Consider the following 14,390-nt stretch of genomic DNA (forward strand, 5'->3'; position numbering starts at 1 on the left):
CAGCCGTCTGTCTGCATGGCTGTACTAAGTACTAATTCTATTATCAGCCATCAACTAACTATGTTGGAAAAGGGACACATGAAAAATTTGCAGGATGATAGCTCTTGTTGCAGGCTGTACTTAGACTTTACCCTTCAAAGTAAATACTTAAACTATGAAGATCAAACTAATCTTCATTATACACATAGGAAATTTCTTGCCACTAAAGCACAACACCAGCATCAAGACTTTCCACAGCAGCCACTTGGGGCTTTAAATGCATTTTCTTTGCATGGCTGAGAAAAGAACACGTTGTAAATGAAGGATTACTGTGATTGTGTTACATTATGGTGAGGTTCCCCTCTCAGCACAGCCTGATTTGTGGGCCTGTTCAGCAGTGTTTCCGGAACACTCCCTTCGTAATAGATGTACTGGGCCCTGAATTGTTGTGCAGTAGAAGCAGTTCAATTAATACTGCACCGCCATAAAATAACTATTGAAATGACAAACGAGGAAATAAATGAGCGTTTTCCTGCACGGGCGCAAGGGAGGGAGTGTGCGATCGCTGAAATTTATGCTGGTAAATCCGCCGCTTTTGGAAGACAATGATGCCGTCAACTAAATATACCATGCTGTCACACACAAGAAGGGACAGGTAAAAGATGGACCCGTTATCTCTCACACCATCGGCTGTTGATGGCTCATTTGAATATTCACGGCCTTTTGAGGCTGAAGGAATGATCTCCTATCATTAGGCCGCAGTCCTTAAAGATGCATCGAAGCTGGTGGTGAAAGGATTTATTGTGCACTGATATTTAACACACATTAGGGTGTGGGACTGCTTTAAGGCAGTTTCCAATTTTTCTACAGAACTATATATAACAAATAGTTTTTTTCTACTCTTTGCAGAATTTTAAAATTAAGTACACCAAGGAGTTTGTCCAAAACAGGAAAATTACAGAGATTTATAAAATCTGTGAATACAGTAAATCCTCCAATATGAGACACAGGTAAATGAAAATCCAGTTAAAAGAATTGCTGCACGTCTCCTATTTCCATAACTCCTTCAAGACAGAACAAAATTCACATTATTTCTTTGTTTCAGTGTCATACCACAGGATATTTGCTTTTTCTGCCAGATTTATTATTCAACTATACAACTATTTTAACAATAGCTGTGTACAACATAATATTTTAAGAAAATGGAGGTTGTACTGGATTGTTAAATCCTTTATTAATATGCTGAAGCTACAAAACAGTACCCAGTCATGGATGAACAGCCATTATTAGATCAAGATAACATTATCTGCAGTCTTATTTAGTAAACTAGAACCTTTTTTAGGTGTCCTGACAAGTAGGAAGACTTAGAGTAAGAATTGGCTGTCAAAAATAATTAATAATAAATTTATACAAGATGTATTTAGTGGTATGTTCAGGTGCATTATCAGTATTTCTTAATCCAGCATACTCCAAGACAGATGCTAAATATCCTATCAAAAAATAAGACAGTACTTGCATTTGTTTAACTCTTACTCCTTGTTTAAAAGTATCAGGAAGATTTGAAGAACCAACTCTGTTCCTTTTTTTAATCCTTGTTTTTAAGCTTCACCTGAATTTGTTTAAAAAAAAAAAAAAAACTGACAGCTGATAATCCTCACTCTGAAGCATGTTCTAGTCAGCAGGATGTATTAGTCTCTATGTGTGGTATGTTCTCTGGTCTGAAGAAATTCTTCATTTTTAGTTTCAACCTAGCAAGCGTAAAAGCGTCCAATTGCTGTAACCAGGCAAATTCCCTCTGAATCTCTACCTAAAGATCCCAGACGAATTGAGCCAACTAGGTGCTGGAATCGAGAAAGTGTTCCCAACCATAAAAAAACTGAGGCGAAATATGCGAGAGGGAGCCAGAACTCCTGGTTTGAGTCAACAAGCCCGCAATGTTTACTGCATATTGATTATGCAGTCAAGTGCAGGATGACTAAGTCAAGTCTGACAACTGAAAAGTAAAGTAAGGTTTATAATTTACACTCTGTGAGGTTCTCCCGTCTTGGTCGTGGTTGCTGTTTTTACTTCCCTTTAATTATTTTAGAGAATCCAAACCTGGTTATTTTCAGTGCTGTACATCACTTCTGGGTCTTAAAGGGTTTTACTTGACTGTCATGAGGCTTAGTTTCAAGGTAGCGGCCATCATCCACAAGAGACTGGAAGGGGATGCAAATTCAAAAAGAAAAGATCTGGTTCAAGGTGAGTTAATCCTGGCGTCACTCTGTAAAATTCCATCAGACCGCATTTAGCTGTGGCTTGCATGAAAATGGATGGTTTGCAAAGTGTAGTTCACATGGGTTTCAATTAGCAGTGTCTAGATGAATTAAGAGGTTTAAAGCCATCGCTGTTCTAGTGGTGGTATTAACCTGGTGCTTCTCATTAGCCACCCTTGGCTGATAAAGAGAGCAAAGGGAGCAGTGGTGCAGACAGACACCTCTCGCTGACAACGGGTGACAGAGTGGATCACACCGCCTCATGAATAGTAATGGCCGCCAACATGTCCTACACTCCCCCATGTGCGAAGTGACGGATTTCTGTGTCAACAGGGCCCACGGCTGGGGAGAATGGACTGACAAGTGACTGAGATATTCAGGAGAGGTGCAAGAATGAAGGAGAAAAAAGTCCAGTCCTGACATGAAGGCTGCATCATAAGATTGTTTGTCAGTCAGGGCCTGCATTCATTGCCTCCCCAAGAGTGAGTAAATAAACAGTGTTTGCAGGGACAGGAAGTATTCCTGGATTGTTATCCAGTGCCTTTGGGGTGCACAGACAGGCGCTGATGTGTCTCAATAAATCAGGTACTCCTTTCCTCCACTGTCGATGGTGGGGGGGAAGGAGAGGCGAGCACTACTTTTCTTAGGGGTGATGTCACTGATAACCTGGCGGGCACGCACTCTTCCTCACTGACCAGGTCTTGGCCAATCAATAGCAACACAATGCCTGGCTTGACAAATGCATCGGTGAGCTGAATGTCAAACATGCGGCGAGATTTGAACAAAGGACTAATTTCTAACAATGCCAGAAGTGACAGAACAAGCTGTGACGTGGTGCGCCTTCGACAGGAACCAGCAAAAGCTGTTTTGAGGAGAGCGGCTGGACATCAGAGCGGATGAATGAAGCTTCCTTTCTATCACAAGCCTTTCCTCTTTTTTTTATTTCCCACCATGGGGTGGTGTAGAGCTTCTATCTGAAATCTGGGCACAGCTCAGTCCATGAATTGTTCATTTTGTTCCCTCTGAACTCCCTTGGCCCTTTGGAGAGTTTTGGTACAAAAAAAGGAGGGATGTAGGTTAGACAGACAGCTACTAATCGAATCTCTCCACAGAGGCCAATTATGGAGAAATCATGTTCAACAAGTCTTGGTCCTTTTAACACAGCCGAGGGTGACAGTGCTTTAAAAAAAATAGAGGAGGAAAAAATCAACCGCCTCTATTCACGAACCTTCATCCTATTTTAAACGTAAGCTCCATCTTCACACGGCTGCCATATGTATTTCTCATACCTAGGACAAATTCATCCCTCAGACACACAAAGAAACCGTAACCAAATAATCCAATAAGAGTCTAAAACTCCCCATTGCTATATCGTGGTGTCCTGCTGCTTCCTGAATTTCAAATATCAAACTTGCCTTATGGCAAAGTCCATGATTAGTCTTTGTCATGTAAGCCCATTCATTTTGATAAAATTTCTTAGATACTCATGCCAGTATATAATTATTACAGTCCTTCAAAATGCTATTTATTCAATAATGTTGATTTATCTGCTCAGTTAATTACTTTAAAAACTGCTATGATGAAAATACTGAACTTTAACAGAATACTTGCTGACAGTGTACAGAAATTCAAATTCCTATCCATCTCTGTTTGTTTATTGATAAAAATGGAATCGGAATTGGACTTTTTTTTTGTTTGTTTGACCTGTACTGTTGCCCAAAAGGTGATTTTGTTACTATATTCAGTGACTTTTCAAACCACTCTAGCGACTGGCAACAAATCTAGCAACTTTTTTCTCATATTGGAGTGTTTGGCCACAAGATATAAAGCACCAATTGTTCTGTAGCTACAACCATGCCATGAGCCTCCGAACCTCTGCATTACTTGTAATTCAAATTCACAAATACTTTACTAAAACCAAAGGGAAAATAAATGTTGTTGTAGCTCATCAATTCAGTAGTCAGTCTGCCAGCAGGCTCATCATGCAGAAAACCCAGCCTGCAGTCAGAGCAGAGAACAGACCCACTCCAGAATCCTGTGTTTTTCTTTTGATTGTTCGTTTATATCCAATAATGTGTGGTATAGTCAATTCCTCCTTCATTCAAATCAATTTCTGTCACTGCCAAGTACTTTAATTGACTTGAATTTTGTTATTTTTATATTAATTAACAGTTATATTAATTTATTATATTAATTTTGTATGTTTTTCTGTGTGAGACTGCTTCTGCAATGAAATATTTATTTTACCAGGTTGCACCATAAATTTCTTTTATCTTTTTAAAGCAAGTTAGATCAAATTTTCATTAGGACAAATTCAACCACAAAACCTTTCCTTGATATGAAATGTAATTTTATGTTTAAATATTCCAATGAATACTGAATAATTATCCTATTTCTGTGAGTTACCAATTAAGTGTTAAGATTTTCTTTATCTGTAAACAAGGCAGAAAAATACCTTTGAAATCTCTCAGCTTATCAGTTTACCATCACACCTATTATAAAATGTCCAAATTATCCTATTTTGCAAGAAAATGAAAGTCTAAAGAGTAATTACCACATGTTTAGGGAATTTCTCACATTTCTACAAAGACATTGGGCCAGAATAAGAACTGCAGGAGACAAAACGGCTCAGTTTGTACATTCTCACTGTCAGCAGAGATGCACTGACATGCATCCCTCCAGCAACAGCGTAAATGTATCTTCAAATTTTAGCCTGCAGGTCTCTCTGGTCAACCATGAATGGGTCTCAAAGCAGCTTAGGACCTTATGACCAAAAACTTAATCTTGTTTATTTTCAATAAGTCTAACTTTTTATAGACAGGGCAAAGTAGTACAAACTCAAACTGAAATGTACTAAATCAATGTCAAAAACATTTTGGTGCAGTGCCCTACCAAAAGTATTCATACCTCTAGAATCTATTCACATTTTGTCAAGGTAAACCACAAATGCTTAAATGTATTTTGTTATAATTTTATGTGATGTTCCAACAGATCATTGTGAATTAATAGAATGGTATATAATGGTATAAAAATTGATAAGTAGGGTGCAAATTTATATTCAAATTCAGTCCATTCATTTGGCGTTCAGAATCATATATATTATACAGTACATACACATTTTATAAAATTTTGCCCACAAACTTTAGTGTATATAGTTTTTCTTTATTTTATATGACAAAATACAAATGTGTAGTTGACACGGGAAAAAAGACAAAAGAAGTCGCATTAGTAGTTTGCAAGGCATGTATGGCAAAGTAGTAAACACGTGGTACACTTTAAAACTTTATTTGCCCTCTGCATATTAAATACCTCAAAACTACATCAGAAAAAAAAATCAGGGACAAAATGCTCTGATGCATTTATTAAGGATCTCAATCTTCTGATGCATTCAAAACTACAAATTTAATCCATCAAAGAATCTGCTGCACATTTACTTCTGTTTTAAAAGTTATCGTACTACAGGAAAAAATATTGGAGCAAAACAAAAGTCTATACCTCAAGAAAAACAAAATAAACCTTGAGATCATTTTTTTAAAACTAATTTTCCTTCCACTTTACAATTTCTACCGTATGTCAGTCTAGTGCATAAAATCTCCAATGACAAATTGAAGTTCAAGGTTGTAACGTGACAATATGTGTGATTATTCAACGGGTAGGAACACCTTTTTCCAAAGTTAGGTATGTAATCTTACCAACAAAAATGAAAGCATGTCAACTAGAAATCTTAAAGAGTATGACCACTGAATCAGACAATCTTCAATCTTCCATTCTAGCAAGAGTATGTCTCTCCCTGTAGATATGGCAGTGGTTTCCGGTGTTTCGCACCAATACATGCTATATCTCTGATAGGTGTGGAAGGTTGAGCAAAGTATGGTTCAGGACTAAAGGCAACACACCTTATTGACAGATTTTTTTTGACATCTTCCTGGCTGGGATGTCACAAGCAAACAGATCTCTTTCGAAGGAGGGGGAAAAAAAACCCTACTGTTGTTAATACTGGATCTCCCTCCCTCTGGATTTTCCTTATCACACACAAAATGTGCAGCACTGCTGACATATCATGGTGCGTTTCGTCAGACAGCTCTCAGATGGAAAGTTTTTTTTTTTCCTCCCCCTGATCAAAAATGAAATGAACCATATTTTCTAAGCTATTTGATGTCACAAATCCAGCCATTCTTCACACGGATGTGATACGTGCCTTGTCCCAGCTGTCAAAGTTTTACCAATGGCAGAAATTTTTCGAGTCACAAATGAATGACAAAAGCACACTGCAACAGCACAGAAGAGATGCCGTTTGAAAAATAAAACCGCTTCAATAGTTAAACAACTGTGCCCATAGAGCGATGATCCTTTAAAGCTCGTGACAAACTGTTCTGACGCATGCTCCATTAGATAATCTTTGACTCATTTTGTTTCCATATTTATGTTTCAAGTCATTTCCCTGAGCTGAAAGAAAGGCAAATGTTGCTTTGGATCTGGCTTCTACTGGAGAAAAAAAAAAATTTAAAGAGAGATAATCTAAAAATTTAAAGACCATATTAAACGCAGTGCCAAGACATTTACTCAGCAGTGTCATTTATTATGCACAATTTATATTCATTTTTTTAATATGTATTTTCCCTTTCTACAGTAATCACTGCAAACAGACGAGTCACAGTGTTGGAGCACGGGTGTGTGTAACACTCAGATGTGAGCTGGTTTTACATAGGGTGCGGGAATATAATTTAGATTGTGAAGGCTCTAAACTGGTACTTCTCCTTAGAACATAACCACTACAGTATAAAGACATGGTGCAAGGTTAGGGTTAGGAAAGTAGCGTGCAATCTTAGCTTTAGTGGAAGTTTAAGTAAAAGGATGAAATGTCTTGTGCAATGATAGGAATATAAAAAATGCACTCTTTATTTCTCTGTCTTAGTATGCGTGTGTGCTGGGATAATGGATAAGGCGGGATCATTGTGAATTCTGAAGAGCTGAGCACGATTTCCGGCATAAATTATTCAAGTGTACAGCCTGTTTTTGTAATCGCTCCCCTATTGTCCGCTAAATGTCCCAAATCACCACACAGCTGACATGAAAGCGGAGCGAGTGCTCACTCAGCAGGAAATCACAAGATGTGCCTTCCTCCACAATGTACTGGGGCAGCAATTTAAGATGGCGAGATGTACCGAACAGCTCAAACTTTAAAACCTCACGTACTTATTTTACTTGTGATTCAATTATTCTCCTAGGTGTTTGACATCAAGCAAATGATCAAAGAATAAAATTCAAGTCTTATAATGGCAGCATGAAAAGAATAAAGATTGTCTGATTGAATTAAAGATTGCCTCGAGTGAAACAGGACAACAGACTCAATCCACATGTAATCATTTTAACACAAAGCACAAAGTGCATTGAAAAGTTATTCAAAATTAGTACTAAACATAATTAATGGGGTTTTTCTACCTAATCTGTCCCAGTGGGCTGATGTAAAAAAATAAAATAAATAAAAATAACTACAGTCAGAGATCCTACTTGGTGCCACATCATTGCATTACTTAAAATAATCTAATATCTGATCCTCTCTCTGCTGTATTTGTAATTTGTCTAAACACATGTAGCGCTGTGTATCACCATGAATCTACATACAGACAGAAGAAATGGATAGAATTATTTTAATAGTTTCCTTATGAACTAATGGGGCAAAAAACAAGGAATAAATCTACTAAAACATCACTGGCAACTGCTGATGTTTTAGTATCAGCAGTTGCTGATACAAAAAAATTTTTCTGTGCGAAAATTATTTGCACAGAAATAACACATTGAATCATGTACTATCCATTTTAAAAAAGCAATATTTGAATTTCTTTTCCATAAATGGGTACTTCTGGGACTAATAAATTGGTGCATTATTTTCATTTTTTACTTGTAAATGTGATTTAGTATTTTGTTGTTTTTTTTATTTTTTTCCTGGAAGTGTAAACCACAATAGACTGAGTGCATCATAATGCCCGAATCATTCGTCAGAGAGGGACTCAGCCACATCAATCCTCAGTTGTTCAATTTAATCACATTTAATCAATCAGTCCCGCGATCACTTTTAATCTTGTCTTTTTGTCACCCACTTTATTTTGCAGCTGGATTTTGTCCACAGACAGTCAACAGTCGCATCATTTATTGTCTGGTTTACAGCAAACAAGAAGGCTGATGTGCTTTTCAGGAGGGTGGGAGCGGAGGGTGTCGGGGTGGGTTGGGCGCTCGTCTCCAAGAGCTGGACGGCTCCTGGTTAAGGAATCAATTTGACTGGACAGCCTTACAAATTGCATAAAGAGACAAACTTGTCCTTGGAGTGAGCAACAATTGATTGATAGCTCAACACACTCGCACCGTAAATCCTCCAGACGGCGAGGAGACAAATCAGTCGCCTGCGCCTGCTCCCCACCCTCCAGCACTATTTACCTACCTCCAGTATCTTTCTATTCACAGGGAAAATGCCACATGATTCAAGTGGGATCAAAACAACCTCCAAATTCTTTTATGGACCGACACAAAATACAAAAAAGAAAGAGACAACATGCTTATCAGACACTATATATGCAAATTTGAAGTAAGAATTGAATGAAATATGTTGTGAAATACTTACAAAATTAAATGTATACACATATAAATATTTGGTGACAGTGGGCTTTGCTTTTTGCACACCATCATTGTCTTGTGATGTGTAAAAAAAAAAAAAAAAAAGGCACACATTTAAAAGCCCAAAGTGAACAGCACATGAGAGATAACAACTTCTCTCAGGGGTTGTGTTGTGCTAAGAAAATGGCAGTCTACCCCGAGGAGACCACACCACTGTTTGTTTCTGGCAACAAAAAAACACTAAAGGCATCTTCACAAAGAAGCCTCACTAATCAGAAGTGATCTGCTCACATGTGCTGCTTTCCCCAAGGGAGAACGCTGTAAAAAAAAATTAAATAAAATAAAGAATAGGATGGGATAGCCAGAGACATGGCAGAACAAGGTTGGAAGTAAACATCCAGGGAGAAAAGAAATGGAAGCCGATACAAAACCCATCCAAATCACGGTCTGTGTTCAATTCCTGCACCACAAAAAAACACACATGTGTGCAAGCTAACTTAATTATTGGAATGCAAAACGATTGCCTGAAGTAGAAATGAAATCAAGCAGTTTGAAAATAATCTAGCAGCGCTACTTAGGGAGAAAAAAAAAGATTAAAGTGTTTTTCTAAGCACAACAAGAGGGCAGAGTGCACAAATACTCTCCCTGCCTAATGAACACACGATGGCTGGGTGATACCGTGGCGCCTGGGGCTTGTGAGACTAAACGGTAAGATAGTCGGTATGTGCTGAATTTTTGGTGCGTTTTCAAAAGAGTATTTGCAAGGTTCTGTCCAGGCTTCAGTGTTTTCACTCATCCACCAACTGCAGGTAAGCAAAATAAAATAAAAAATCAGGAGACCATTCACATTTCAATTCCACATGTTAGGGAATTAATATATTTTTTCCCAGAATTTTTTGTTTTGATCTGTTTTGAAAGCAGATCAAAACAAAAAAGCTTCAAAAACCTGCCCTATAATCCTTAGGTTTTTTGTGTTTTTTTATTTTTGCCTAAACAAATGTTTACCGTCAAAGCAGACAACAATCAATCAATCTTTATTTATAGAGGACAAGAAGAACAAAGGCAGGACAGGAGGATATGAAAAGCAAACCGAAAAATCTACTGAGCTAAGCAAGGCTAAAGACAACAAGATAAGGGGTACAGAAATGTGCAGCTAAGACAATGACTGAGTAAGCAACTGTTTGATGATTAGAAGATTGGTTGCAGACAAATGTTTTAAACTTTAATAGAAAGTTAGGAACAAAAGGTTTCGTACTCTCCATCCTTCCCAATATGTTTTTACCTCTTTTAGGGGGGCCTAAGCCTTATTTAGCCTGTTTTTTTCCCCACCATATAAGCAGTTAATATTAAGACTCCGTCTATTGTGTTCATGTCTGTGTTCCTCCAATTTTCCCTTCATACAGAATAGGTTTAAATAATTAAGCAGCCTGTTGCCGTTAATAGCAGAAGAGCAAACTAGGGAGGACATATATCGGTAAAATAAAACAGACCAACCCGGCTGGCGGCATTTGAAAAGCACGCTGGCATTGTTGTAATGAGGTCTTCTCTCTGGAAATTCACCAGGAATTTCCTTCTGCTTAGGACAAGAAAAAAAAAAAAGGCCACCTCTTCTCCTTCTCGTAATTAAAGCGAAGCCTTCGGTGCTCCTTAAACGAACGTGCAACAATATTCTCTGTCGCTTTAATGAGATTGATAAAATGCTATGCGAGCTTTGGCTATTTATTCCTTTTTATGGCACAAATTGCAGAATAAAGGGCAAGAGTCGGATGAATGACAGACGAAGGACAGCTGCGGCATCGAGCCTCCATTAAATGATGCAAATGGCCAACCATGGCCCGAGCAGTTAATTAGCCAGAGAAGGCCTAATCACAGTTTCGGAGCTGTGGTGCTCCCCAGGTAGCACACTTAAGTAGAGAAGAGGAAAATAGCTAACTACTGGCTTTGGGCTACTTTGACCTGTGTGTAGAAAAAAATGGTAGTTTGGGAAATTGACTGAATTTGGGCATGTTTACCATATTTTTAATTAATAAAGTTAAGTGTGTGTGTGGCTGCTGTTTTCCACTTTCCTCTTGTTGGAACCTAAATTAGGCCCAAAACTCATCAGAGGAGAGAAAGATATTCAAAATGGCAAGTGGAGTTTTATTCTTTGTTAGAGGTAATAGTTGCCAGCAATACACGGTACCATTAAAGTTGTGACAATGCACTACCACAAATATATAGTCTTATAATAAAAATCACTTTGCTCCTCTACTTAGCGGAGACACAATCTGCTTGTAAAAATGTTCTTTATTTCTATTGGAGCTGAAAAGGTCACAAAAGATCCTTTCAAAGCCAAAGAAAATTACACTTCACCTTTTCAACATCAACATATCAAGTTATTCTAATGGTTTTCTTTTCAAACAATACAATATATTTGTTGCTTAAAACTGTCCTTTTTACTTAAAGTTGCATAACTTATCAAGCTTCCTCAAAAAGGACAACCTCCACTACTTTGCAAAAAAACCAACAATGCATAAATTACTCAGACAGTTCAGACATATTTGGTGATAATCGGTGGCGGTTTCTGATATGGGGGACATGGGCAACCACCCAGGGCGGCATCCTGTGAGGGGCATCATACAGCCCCATACAGTATGCATGTACTGTATATTGTAATGTAGCAACTACATTCAAAGCAAGTTTTATATGTATAAAAAAGATATTATGACTGTTTGCTTGGCGTCCTTTTCATTCCAATAACTCATGGTATCCCATGATGGACTGGTGACATGTCCAGGGTCTACCCCACCTCTCATTGACCTCATTGACTGGTGGAGATAGGCACCATCCATCCATCAAATGGAAGAATGGATGGAAGTCATAGCATTTTTATTCATCATGCTTTTAGAATATTATATCCCCATGCCTGACCTAAACAATAGAAATACTGTCTTCCAACATCAGACCAGTTATAGAAAAACTGTATGTTCATTGTAGTTACAGAAAGGAAGTTGCCACATTTCCTCTGTTATTTTAAGACAGCAATGGAAAAGGTCACACTGATGCAAACTCACAGTGAGATAAGACACTAAAGTGCCTTAAGCACCCAAAAGTAAACCAGAGAAACTTCTGTATGCATATCAAGCGAGTCCCTGAAAATTAAAACCCATTATGTTATCTCCAAATCAGCTACCAAGTGCCTTTCACAGATGAGAAACTTTTAGAGAAAGGCAAAAATGAATGAAAGTCATGCTGTCCTGAGTGATGATGTGATGCTGTAAACAGGGAGGATTTTTTTCTAACAATTAAAGAGTGAGGGAATATTGATTTCCAATGGTGCTCCCCAGTGACTTGCTGGCTGTCACAATGTGGCCCGAGGTAAGGTGACCATGTCTCTGCTCAACGTGATAAACCATACATGTCATCAGGTATGGAGGACACGGTGTCCCCTTTCCATTCTTACTAAATGCATCTGCCATATTTATCCAAGGCAGGAATTGAAAATATGAGCTCCTTCATTTGGTAATGAAGTCACCAAGGAGTTGGTAAGAGGAGGACACACATACAGTACTCGCACAGATACACAGAGAGGCAAAGAATATAAGCTCTGTAAAGTTCAGTTACTCAGAAAGATAAAAATGATTGTGTTCTTGCAAAATCTGGATCTTGCAGGCAGTGAGTTCTTAGATTGTCCAGGTGTGTGAGGTTTTGTCACACGGCCAAGCGTGCAATTTAATATATGCAATAGGAAGAAATTATGGCAACCTAAGAGGGAGGTCAACTCCAGTCTTACTCGCGTGATAAACAACCATAAATCAAAGGGTTATAGCCGTCACTCAAGGAGATCCATCATGGGCCAACCCAAGGTGTCAAGCACCCACAACCAGAAAAACACAAGATCCATTCAGATTAAATAAGTCTTTTAAATGAGCAGCAGTGGACTTATATTGATCGATTCCAAGTATAATTGACTTATTCTGGCGTTGTTTAAAGTGGAGTAATGGCTACATGTCAATGCTTTGATGCGATACAGCCTGCAGGCATTGTGAGTTATAGGCACAGCTGAAAAACAGAGAGGAGGTTGATGACATACAACAGAAATTAATTGTCCTCGTCTTTTTTTATAGTAGCTACAAAGTGTTATTTTCGAAAGGAATGTTTTTCTTTTTTCTTAAGCTACAGCACATCGACAACATTATGTAATTGGGAAGAGATCGCTTTTTACAATTTTCAACTAAAGGTGTGAAGGGGCTTTACCCATTAACACCAGATAATGACTGTCATACTGTCTCCAGAATCTCAGAAAACATTTAAATGTTACTGGACTAAGACAGAGATGGAAAAACAAAATTCATAAGGTAAGAATATTGTTACAGCATTATTACTAATCAGCATATACTTTTTTTCTAACTGATTTCCTATCCACCCTATCAATTATTCTCGAATTAAGTTTGGTTATATTTTTTCCATCATCCTGTTATATAAATGCCATAGGAACACCGTTTCATCCCAATGCATGGAGTGTCCCAACAAATATGAGTATTCTGCACTTCCACCATCAATTTCACACTTAATGTACACAAGTCCGTCTTTTCATCAGTTAGCCATACAAGAAGTAGAAGGCGAAGGCTGTTTTTTTAATATATATATATATATATATATAAAACACAGTTTACCAATTTGCACATAAATTAGAGAAGTTTCCTGTGCTCAAATTTAGACAAGTGTAATCAGAGGGTATTTTGATGCATATAGAACTAACTATCAACTTTCTTTGGTCTCCCAGCAACCATATGCTTAATTTGGAGGTGTGTGAGTTTCTCCCCAACTGGAAACCCAAATTAACCTAGTATGATCTTCACATGCATTTAGATTAACTTTTTTTAGCAGTCTTCCTGCAGGCAGGACAGTGGCAACAGGCTCTTAATCTTGTGCATGCCCAAAGCAGCTGAACAGCTCAACTGTGTTGTTGATGCAGCCTAGAAAACCTCAAAGAAGACCCAGAGTAAATCATTCAACGTTTTTGTCGATGTTTAATGCCATTGTGTCTTTGTTCAAGTAGGTACAACATGGAGAGATATAAATATTCATAGTTATGAACCAAACAGAGAAAAGATGTGTACGAATTTTTGTTGTTTGAGAAAATTTAGCAAAGGAACCACCAATCAGAGCAGAATAAATCACTATGTCTGCCTAGCAACAGAACTGCATCAATTCTGATGGATGTTAATCCTTCAAGTGACTTTCAAATAAAAAAGTCTCTTGAACATCTGCAAGTACTGTACATTTGAGTTTTAGTTCTTTTAATTCTTCAAAAATAAGTTTTAGATGGTATTTAGATACTAATTAATTTTTAATATGACTTTCTGTTTTTATTTTAACCCGGGAAACATGAAACATTAATTTCGTAATGTATAGAACTCTCCCTAAGGGCTTAGAACTTCGTAAAAGCTTCCCACTGATGGAACTCCCTTCCTACTTGGAGTTTATAGCTGTTGCTAATTTGCAACTCCTGACCTCTAGTTTTTATGGTTGAGAATTTAGCCAAAGGGTTGGGCTTCTCAT

General features: G+C 37.8%; 1 protein-coding gene across 4 annotated transcripts in view; it reads right to left on the bottom strand.

Annotated features, from left to right (window-relative positions):
• Positions 1–14,390, bottom strand: part of ppargc1a (PPARG coactivator 1 alpha) — a 322,470-nt gene that overhangs the window by 294,176 nt on the left and 13,904 nt on the right. The window lies entirely within an intron of this gene.

This window comes from Xiphophorus maculatus, chromosome 14 (assembly GCF_002775205.1).
Source record: "Xiphophorus maculatus strain JP 163 A chromosome 14, X_maculatus-5.0-male, whole genome shotgun sequence".
In the NCBI taxonomy this organism is placed as follows: Eukaryota; Metazoa; Chordata; class Actinopteri; order Cyprinodontiformes; family Poeciliidae; genus Xiphophorus; species Xiphophorus maculatus.